Genomic DNA, 6,699 nt, shown 5'->3' with positions numbered 1-6,699 from the left:
CTGACTCATTGAGTCTGTCTTGTCAGATCCAACCAGGCCTACAAGATAGCTTATTTTTAAACCTTTGCCAACAATAAAATTCAGGTTCGATTATGATGCTTTCTACACTAACAATTATGATGTTGAGTCAAGAAAGAGGCGTGCTGATTATGGAGATGTGTTTGTTAAAGAACCTTGTGTGTGCTCTCTTTCCCTATATAAGATAATTGTATATATCATCATGAAAGGATATGTGATTCATTAAGATCTCACTATTTTTACTCTTTTACTTTTTTCTTCAATTTTTTTCTTCAGATCTGACTTGAGTGTCAGGGCTAAGCCAAGGTGCGCCTTAGCTCCTCCTTCCTAATGCGAAATGGAGAATCATTATTCACCCCCTCTAGTGACGTCAACGGTTCCAACAAGAGGTTGGTATATCATATCAATCGACTAATATCTCTATTTTAATTTTACTAAAGTTGATTTCTGACCTTATTAGATATCCAGTTGACCTCAACCTATCAGGACTCCCTTTGCTCAGTATACGGTCAACCTTGATTTGTCAAAGCTTTATCATTGTCTAGCATCCAATCAATTTTATCTGTTGGGATTTTATTATTGTCAAATATCCAGTATTTCTTGACCTGTTTAAATTCTCCTTTCTCGTGCCTAATATTCATTTCTCCATGGCTTGTCAGGACTTTACTTCTCGTGCCTAACATTCGGTCCTTCATGACTTGTTAAGACTTTCCTAATTACTAAATATCCGATCAATTTTTATACAATTAGTCTTCATATCTCATACCAGGTGTCTGGTCCTCCATGACCCACTTGAACTTCATGTCTTATGTCAAGTGTCCGATCTTCCAAGACTCACTTGGATTTCACCTTTGCCAACTTCCTATTAAACTTTCAATTGTCAAATGTCTAGTCAACCATGATCCACTTGGACTTCTCCACTTATTCCAACTTCCTATTGGACTTCTGACTTTCAAGTGTCTAGTCAACTTTGACACACTTGGTATTTTCCACTTATGCCCTCATCAATTAAAATATTAATTAAATATAGAAACTCAATTCAAACTTAGTCAATCGAGCTTGGTCAACCTTGACTAGAGATCGATTACAACAATAAAATAATTGACTGAAGAGTGATACGCAGTTGACTATTAGGTAATTTTCAGTCATACAATAATCTTATAAAAGAGGATTTCATAGAGAATTTTATATGCCAATGATCTTGAGATTTTTGAAGGAAAAATATTGTTGCATTCCGAACCTTCAAGAAGCAATTCAAAACAACTAAACAATGAATAAAGCAAAGATATATATTATTGTTTACATTGTATTTAATTTTTCATCTTCATCTTTATATATGCTTATGTTGCTTGTAAAAAAATAAGTTTGTAAGAGGTTTCTCCACTTTTAGAAAGTGTTTAAAGAAGGAAAAAATATAATGGTCATACAAGGAGGTTTCGAACTATGTGAAAATGATTTGTTGTGCTTGTATTGTTTTTTTCTTATGTTTATTTCCATTGCACGTTAACATTTTATAAATGAGTACAACGAACAACAAATGAAATAAATCACTATTCATCCCCTTCGGGGTCATTACCAGTCCCAACAATGGCGACCCATGCTGGTGTAACTGTCCTACCACTATGGTGTCCGTTATTCAATTGCCACGAATTAGTACGTGGAGGAGCCTCCAATACCACATCGTAACTCTACGGATCGACTTAAGATAGGGGATTTGGATGATCAAATCTACATGGGAACTTGAACAATTGAGTCATTCAAGTTAATGGACAGGTGGACTCAAGATGCCAAATGCTTCAGCAGCAGGGTTGAGGTGTCCAGATTACTTAGTTGCTTAACTCAAGGAGTTAGAGGGTACTCTAGGCGCCAAACTACCAAGTCTTGGTACTCGGACCATTGAGTGCCTTTACCTACATGCCAATGTAGCTAGAGGTCATGTGTACTTAGGTTTGTTGATGTGTTTAAGAGTCATTTGCTACGGTGTTTAGGGATCATTTCTATGAGTATCAATTATCATAATATTGTAGTATCATTTTAATATTTTATTATTCAAAAAAATTTAATCGAGTTGTAATAATTTCTGAATTGATGGTGTATAAGAATGGAGTGAATAAAGGTCAAGTGTTAAAGTACAATAAATAATAATTAAGTTTTTATCTTAAGGTTGATTATATAAAATTTTCTATTATCATTACTAATTAAATCAGTTTGAGTCTTCTTCTTCCTCAATTAATTAATAGGCGTATTTATTATAGCTTTATATTATTTAATTAAGATATTTATTGATCATTTACATATATATGTTCATATCATTTTAAATATATTTTTAAAAGCTTTTCTTAATAGTTTTTAATTTTACTATTTTATTATTCAGAAATCTACTTAACATCTTAAGTGTCGAAGTAAAAAAAAACAGAGGATGGAGGTGCAATGATCGAAAGAGAAGCAAAAAAATAAAAAGAAAGATCGAGAGAAAGATACGAAAAAAAGATGGAAGATGTGGATCAGTAGAAGTTTCTGTGGAGCAGGGGATGGTCCCCTCGTGCCGTGGGTGGGGCCGAGATGTGCCCCACCAGTGCAGCCAGTGGGACCGGCGTGCTCTCCGGCGACGCTGCAAAGTGACCGAGGCATGGTAGGAGGCACATTTCCGTCCATTGTAATTCTCTTCCCTTCCTTCACAAGTCATCAGTCCCAAATCATCATGCACCATCATCAGCTACATACATCTTTCCCTTCGCAATTTTATTCATTATTTAGATACATAATGCACTAGTGCAATTGTCCTCTAGAAATCACTACTTCTAATTTTAAAAATTATATATCAGCTGTGGCTTTTAATTATTTAAACTTTTATATATATGGAAGTAAGCTAAAATTTAATTCCCACTCAGTGTCAATTGACCAAGAACGTTCAAGGCGCATGCATGCGCCACGCATCGATCAATTCGTCAATAAACAGCGAAATGATCTTTGATTGCACTCGAGAAATTAAACACCCACCGATGGCTTTGTCGAGTCGAGTAGAGCCCGCACCGACTCGATGTGACACGACGGCATTAAATTAAGCATGATCTAATTTGGAGCTGGGACAAACCATGCACAAGCTAGCTAGCGAACGAGGTCAACAATCAGTCCAGTGGTCAATATGGATCGATCCAACCCAACGAGCAGCTAGCACAAGCAAGCAAGCACTGATGATTTGATGCGTACTTGAAACGACAAAACATTTGCGAGTCCCAATGCCACCTAGCACCTCCGGAATCTCAATGCTGCTTCCTGTTCCCACTGACGCAATAATTCATTCGTAGGCCAACACAGCTAGCCATCTTTTTTTCTTTTGTTTAGTGCTTCTGTTTATTTATTTATTAATGAAATACCATCATGATGAGGTCATAAAACGTTATGGACCACCAGGCAATGGGCGAGCCTTTCCTCCTCGGCTGATTGAGCTCTAAATTTAAGAAAGAAGATAAAGTTGCGTTAGTGAAAGTGATAGGAGGTAATATATATACACACGAGTCTCTCTCTCTCTCTCAATGTGCGTGTTCACATATTTCCTTTTCAAAATTCTATTTTTTTACTTCAAAATATATATTCTCTGTATATATATATACACACACTATTTTCTTATATCTATAAAAATTTAAAATATTCACTGTGGATGTATATTTGTTTGACGACTGTATATGAACATATTATAGTCACCTCAAATTTTCACTGTTAACAGGATGCATTGCTTGTTGGTGAATCCTGAACAATGAAGAAATAATATCAGAACACATAAACAATTAAGCAGCAAAAGAAAACAAACAACGCGAGCAGAGGCAAAGGGAATCCACCGTAGTTACCAGTCTATTTGTTGCAGCATTCATTGGAGTCACTGAGCTGTCCATCAAATGTTAAACAGAAAGAACTACAAATTAAGGACACAAACCGAGAAGGATTTGCTTTTGCAGGTCCAACAAGGAGAATTTAAGACTTGTTTGACCGCTGCATGCATCAGATATATATATATATATATATATATATATACAAGATCTATCTGCTATCCAATGAAAATTCGCACGCCATATGTATTTATGACTTGATATCGACCACACACGTTATATTGCATGCAGATTCTCAAAAATATAAATAAAAAAAAATAAAAGAAAAGAAAAATTATGTGATTTGGGCGACAAATATTGCTAATTCTACATATGTGAAATTAATATTTAAGGAAATTTTCATATAGATGTGTTAAAATATATTTCACTAAATTTCACCTATGTATTTTTTAGATGCTAATGGTGTTAAAGATTAACGGTTATTTATATTATTTTTATTTGTTAATTGTCCAATTTATTTTCTTTTTATATATAGCAACTAGTCAGCATATAATGATGTTATAAGAACGAGTCATGCATTTTAAAAATTAATTAATTAATTAAGCTACATTAATATGGAATCAAATAGGTTTTGACTGAAGGACGAATCGAAGATAAGCAACTGAGCGAGAAAAAATAAAATAAAAAAGAAATAGTGAAGAAGAGAACAAATAATAATAAGTAAAAAAATGAGTTATTTTCTCCATCAGTATATTATATATCTCTCTAAATCCAATGATTACGGCAGACGACCTCGAAGCCGACAAGCCGACTTGGCAACCCCAGAAAAGGAGACCTGTCGGCTAGTCTCCTGGATCCGCTCTGACACGTGTCGGTCATCCCCCTTCGCTCCTTCCCTCTCTTTTTGACGTGACTACTCAAGTCAAATTACTCCCTTACTCCCCTCGGGGCCCACACCCTCCCCTCCTCCTATTCCCCTTCTGCCCCTCCCACTCTCCCGAATTTATTATTCCTTCCTCCCTCGTTTATTTCCGCTTCCTCCCTTATTTATCTCACCTTACAGCCTCCTCCTCTCTTTGACCTCTCTGTCGTTCAGCTCTCTTCTTCTTCTTCTTCTTCTTCTTTCTTCTTTTTCGTGTAATCGATCTCTTCTTGCTTATGGGGGAGTTGGGGAGGAGCCCTTCTCGGCTAGAGCTCACCATCGGAGTCCCTGGTTTCGACCGCTCTGGTTTGTTCTTTGTCCCACTGCACTATATCTATCCTTGCATGGGTCATGCCCTATATATGATCTCGTAATCTGGATGTTCGGTGCAAAATATGATTTTGAACACAGAAGGAGGTGGCGGCGGGCGGCAACTTGAGGGATTTGGACATGAACCAACCAGCTTATGGCGCAGAGGAGGAGTACCCCATGGGCAGCATCGAAGAGGAGGAGGAGGAGGAAGGTGGCACTCACCGGCCCAAGAAGCTCCGCCTCTCCAAGGACCAGTCCAGGCTCCTGGAAGAAAGCTTCCGGCAGCACCACACCCTGAACCCGGTGAGCACAGTTACTTAATCAATTAATGCTGGCTGTTTGCAGATACATATCATTAAGCTCTGTAATAAATGAGCATTTCTTGTCGCCATTAATTTGCACAAAGATCTTAATTAATGTGTGAAACGGCAGAAGCAGAAGGAAGCGTTGGCATTGAAGCTGAAGCTGAGGCCGCGCCAGGTGGAGGTGTGGTTTCAGAACCGCAGGGCCAGGTGAGTTGATGATAATGATGATGATGATAAAATCATCTTATTTAGTTTCTTTTGTCTTCATTTTAATCAATGCTTTTATGTATTTTCGCCCTCAGCTTTGACTGTTAGCTAGTTAACGTGACAACATTTATTGGATATGTTGAAATTGAGATGGACGGGTACTGTTTTCAGTAACATGGCTCGATGCATTTTAAGGAGCATACAATGCTTAATTAATTGCTGCAATAGTGTTCGGAAATTATGGTGCATTAGACTGAACTGTACACAATTTATGCACACCAGTTGTCCTGTCGATGGAGAAAATATATATAATGAGTAGAAATAAAGTTATGATTGCAGATTAATCTTCAAATCGAAGTTTTACAATTAGGACGGTGAATTAATGTCATAGATTATGGGACAGGACGAAGCTGAAGCAGACGGAGATGGAGTGCGAGTACCTGAAGCGCTGCTTCGGGTCCCTGACGGAGGAGAACCGCCGGTTGCAGCGGGAGGTGGAGGAGCTGCGGGCGATGCGGGTGGCGCCGCCCACCGTGCTCTCCCCGCACACTCGCCAGCCGCTGCCGGCGTCGTCCTTGACCATGTGCCCACGCTGCGAGCGGGTGACCACTGCCGCTACCGCCGCCGCAGCCCCGCGTGCCAGTGCAGCCACCATGGCGGCGGCGGCGGCGATGTCGCCGCCCGCTATCTCGCCGTTCCGGCGCCCCGCTGCTTGCTGAAGATGAGGCACCCTGCAGTTGATGGACGATCGAGTTTAATTTTGCGTGGGAGATGTGGAGGATGCGAAGAAGGCAGTGCGTGATCATGGCGGATAGATTTAGAGTCTGTAAAAATGTGGTGTTCGTCTCTATTTACGCAAACAATTTGGCTCCATCGGATTAAATCTTTTCATTTAAAAGGAAAATTACATATCAGACATGAACGTACTCTTTTATATGCTGATAACTCTGCACTAAGTAGAATCTTATAATGATAAATAATGAAGAAATCTAAACTATAATTAGGAACCAGAGCAAGTACCACCATGATTCTATTTCATGATTCAAGGAGATGTGTGTATCTTGCTTCATAATTAATAATGATGGGTAGAAAATAATATTGAGGCGTG

General features: G+C 38.6%; 1 pseudogene; it reads left to right on the top strand.

The window, feature by feature from the left end:
• Positions 1-4,893: 4,893 nt before the first annotated feature.
• On the top strand, positions 4,894-6,483 carry LOC141840291 (homeobox-leucine zipper protein HOX3-like; annotated as a pseudogene).
• Positions 6,484-6,699: the final 216 nt, after the last annotated feature.

Source organism: Curcuma longa, chromosome 1 (genome assembly GCF_044706935.1).
Source record: "Curcuma longa cultivar G26 ecotype Majalengka, Jawa Barat chromosome 1, ITB_CL_G26_1.1, whole genome shotgun sequence".
Classification (NCBI taxonomy): domain Eukaryota; kingdom Viridiplantae; phylum Streptophyta; class Magnoliopsida; order Zingiberales; family Zingiberaceae; genus Curcuma; species Curcuma longa.
This window is presented reverse-complemented; position numbering and strand designations above follow the sequence as displayed.